At 36.3% G+C, this 4509-nt stretch overlaps 1 pseudogene; it reads left to right on the forward strand.

Annotated features, from left to right (window-relative positions):
* LOC107718495 (nuclear RNA export factor 1-like) overlaps positions 1–4509 on the forward strand; it is a 17607-nt pseudogene that overhangs the window by 10658 nt on the left and 2440 nt on the right.

A 4509-nucleotide genomic window follows, 5' to 3' on the forward strand; every position in this document is an offset into this window, starting at 1 on the left:
ACACACACACAAACATCCATGAATTGTGCCAAAGCAATATCAAATTTTAGAAATAAAGATTTGTAATTTCTAAAGGAAATGCCAATGCTTAAAAGGCAAAGAAATAATAACAATAATAATAAATAAATAAATGTTAAAATATGATGTGTATTTGTAAATGCATATGGTTAAATAGATACATTTAACCCCAAGCAATATCAAATATACACATTTTTAATAAAGATTTGTATGAAATTTTTACTTTGTAAATGTATATGGTTAAACACAAATTTAATTCTGTCATGACAACTCTCGGAGGGATTGGCATGGTAATGTGCATGACAATGTTAATGTATTTGGTCTTGGCGGAATAGATCAAGAAGGAAGTTGATGGAAGGAAGATGAATTGTCCAAAACTCCATGTTATTGTATTCAAATGGCTTAGGAAAAAATTTTCATGCTAGAGATTGTGAGTTGGGAAATGCTCCTGAAAACAGGAATAAATGTATCCTACTAGAAAAAAAAATTGAGAATAAAAAATGAGGTTTGTTTATGTCTATGTGGGAAGTCGGTACAGGTGTAAAGGCGACTTTTTGGAGCTGTTGGGATCAGTTTCATTGTATTACTGTTTCTCTCATAACTAACTTTATATTAATGGCTATGTTAAGCTGGGTTTCATTGGCTGTTTTCCTACTTTTTTGATGGATATTAGGGCATCAATGCCAAGACTATTTCATGGCTATTCAGTTAGCTTCATTTGAGGGCCAGATTATCGAACTGAAAATCTAATGTGGGCCAAGGGGGTGGGAGGGCTATAAAATGAGAAATTAAACTGAATTGCATATTCAGCAGTAAAGCGAACTGATATTAACAACAGTAATGTCTATAAAAAGTTAACACCTAATTTGTATAGGGTTAAAGTATTCTGACAGTGTGGCCAAAGGTAAAACCATCCATGGCTCCTCCTCACTAACACAATTAAATGCATCAATGATTATGGTTAAGGTTTCTATAAAACTGTACTTGTTTTAAAACAATATTGGTAAAAACTATGCACACTCACACACAAAGAAACTGCCATAGTTTTATAACAAAAATGAATGACATTTCCTTATTCCCCTAATACAGTTTAATACACAAATATATTAATACTTTGGAATTCAATGTGAATATATGACATTTCTGCCAAAACACCATGGTTAATGCAGTGTAACTGCAGTACATTCATGGTGAATGTTTGTAAGGATGGTGATTTGGGGATTTAATTCTAACTTGTTCAAACATTGCACATTCATTGTTGGGAATATGGAGGCTGTTTCATCTGATTTTAAACTAGTTTAATAGAGTGATTTGCGGCTTGTAACAGATATGTGCGTGTCAGATTTAAACACCGATCACTTGATGTTGCAGCACCGTTTAATAATAGTGTCTGGGACTAAACGTTGTATTAAGCCCAAAGTATACTTAGGTTTTCATGCGTACACAGCTGAATGCACAGCCTTTCAAAGTATTCTTTGTCCAGTGTATGTGCTATTTCTCTTCAGAAGTTCCTTTTGTTCAGTGCAAAATTCAAGAATTCAACAATTCAAGGTGCAAGTGCGACCCGTACATACTCTTCTCTCAGATGAAGATGAATGGCGGGCCGGGTTTGGCCCACGCACCGCCAATTGAATAGCCCTGCTTTTTCTGATAACCTATTGAGTCGATAACCTACTGCAGTCATAATTTTTGCTTAAATACGCTCATCTGCATTCATAAATGTACAATAAAGTCACAGCATCCAACACAAAAGATTTTTTTTTTACTGAACTTGCATTGCTTTCATTAACAAAGTCATTTGAGAACTTTTCTGTCTGTTGAAGTAAAAATACTTTCTCTTATTCTAGTTTAATGTTCACAGAATGTTTCCGTAAGCCATTTCTAGGTGAAAGATTATTATTATCTTGTGATAATAGTGTGTTTTGTTCATGTTGGGGTGTAGGTGAGTGACAGCAGTGGGAAATTTGGGTTTACAATCTAAAAACTGAACCAATCCACCCAGAGTGAGTGTTGCAAATAGGGATAAAAAATGTTATTCTGTAATGAACCTGGCACAATATTGTTTCAAAGGATTTTATAACACATTTCAGAGATCATTTGTTGTATTTGCATACACAATAAACAAATAAAAACCAGGAGAAATGGCTTGTGAGTGCACAGGTGGAGTGTGGTGTGTGTGGCTGCTGTAATGATCAGGTGCATCACTGTTTTCCTCTTGTCTTACTTGTCTTGTGACAGTACTGTTCGGGAGCGATTTCCCAGGCTTCTTAGACTGGTGAGAGTTTTTTTGGGGTTTTTTTTAATAATGTTTTGAATTAACAGGACTCAATGTATGGTACAATTATTAGTGTTTGTCAGAAATAAAGTCAGTCAATCATTTATTTGGTCAAGGACAGGAAGCCTGATTCTAGGCTGGCTGCCAATTGGACACTTTCCCAACTGTAATACAGACATTTAAAGTTAAAGGTGACATATCATGAAAATCTGACTTTTCCAGGTTTTAAGTGCTATAATCAGGTCCCTGGTGCATCTACCAACCAAGGAAACGTGAAAAAGATTAACCCAGTAACTTTGTTTTGGTAAGCCTTTTTCTGCAAGCATCTGGAAAAATGAGCGGGTCTGATTTTTGCTCCCCTAGTGACGTTGCAAAGGGATCTCATTATAATATTACCGTCCCTTAATCTGTAAGTTTCCACCCACTGCGCCAACATTTTGATTTTGCAAGCGACAACGGCGTACCAGCTCTAATGCCATGGCGAAAGTTTGAGCAAAACATGCTAACTGTTCTGTCATTGGCTGCACAGATGAGCACAGAACACTATTTACAGTCCCAGCCTCAGAGGAGACAAGAGAGCAGTGGATTTATTGATTTATTTAATGTATATTGCTGCTGCCAAACAGATCTAAAATAAACATGCGATTCATTTCCCAGCTGTTTACCTCCACAGACATAACCGACTGTTTTTGTAACTCATGTGTGTTTTTAACGTAAACTTGTGTGTATATGAGAACTTAGTTCAGTACTCACATGCTGTGACAGCCGCTTTCTGTCCGTGTGCTTCGGATGTGTGCACTCAGAAAACCATACATAAGAAGTTTAAACTAATATGGTTTAAAACGCATGATTTCAGCACGATAAACATGATAATCAGAACCAAAACATGTTTTTTAGCAGGTACAAGCTGTAATGGCGCAGCTCTATTCTGGAAAAGGGGGCGGGGCTGCAGCTCATTTGCATTTAAAGAGACAGGCCCGAAAAACAGCGTGTTTCTGCTTCCACTCAAAATAAGCATTTTCACAATTATATAATAAAAGATCTGTGGGGTATTTTGAGCTGAAACTTCACAGATACATTCTGGGGACACCTGAGACTTATATTACATATTGTAAAAAGGGGCATAATATGTCTCCTTTAACAAGAAATCAAAATTGATCCTATTTACCTGTGCATAATTAAGCAGCGCATGTCATTTTAGAGAAACAATCTTTGTATTTATAATTATCGTCAAAATGTGATCACTTGTTGTTGCAGGAGTGATTCAGATGTGTGTGTTATTTCTGTAGGACAGTCATGTGCTTCCACCTCCAATCTGCTTTGAAGAGGAAATGCACAAACATCCCTGCAAGGTAACCTAGGAGTCTGCATTAACCTGAAGAGTGTTAATGTGAAGTTTTTGACTGGATGTGTCTGTGTAACTAATTCAGGGCAGCCACTTTGTATAGAATGAAATCCAGGGTCTCATTCAGTGTTTTCTGCAACAGTAAGTGTAGAACAGGTTGTGTGGAATTGTTTTCTTATAGGATCATCTTTTATATTCTGTAAAGCATGCTTTTGTCAGCAGCAATGTGTGTTTGTGTTTGTTTTGTGGCAGTTATTACTGTGTGTATGACTCTGGAGACAGAAAGCCGTTGCCTGGAGGCGTATCATGATGGTGCCTAGTGGTCGACCGATATTGGTTTTTTGACAGCCGATGCCGATATCTTGGAAAGCAGGGTGGCCGATGGCCGATATAATTTTATTTATTTTAATTAATGTTTAAGAAATTTGAAATCATTTGAAAATTTATTAAAAAGTAAATGTGTTAAATAAACATACTTATACTTTTGATGTATAATAAAATAAATATTTAATAAAAAATATAATAAAAAAGGAAGTAAACACTGTAACCAACAGGGCACTCAGTATTCTGGGAAGTTTGTGTGCATTAGGAATCACATTTTTTCAAATAAAGCCAAGGTAACACTCATTTTACATACAGCACACAGTGAAAATGACATGAATATGGCAGTGGGCAAATGCATAAAGCACAGCATAAACAGGAAAACTTATCGGCCGATGCCGATATTTTAAAAATGCCAAATATCGGCCGCTATATCGGCCACATTGGTGCCTGCTTCTCTCTCAACCTGCCATCCATAAAACATCCCTCCAGGTAAAACACCACTCATATTTGACGGCATTGTGCTGTCTTTAATAAGCCATTATCTTGG

Source organism: Sinocyclocheilus rhinocerous, unplaced genomic scaffold (genome assembly GCF_001515625.1).
Source record: "Sinocyclocheilus rhinocerous isolate Xijiao unplaced genomic scaffold, SAMN03320098_v1.1 scaffold2378, whole genome shotgun sequence".
Classification (NCBI taxonomy): domain Eukaryota; kingdom Metazoa; phylum Chordata; class Actinopteri; order Cypriniformes; family Cyprinidae; genus Sinocyclocheilus; species Sinocyclocheilus rhinocerous.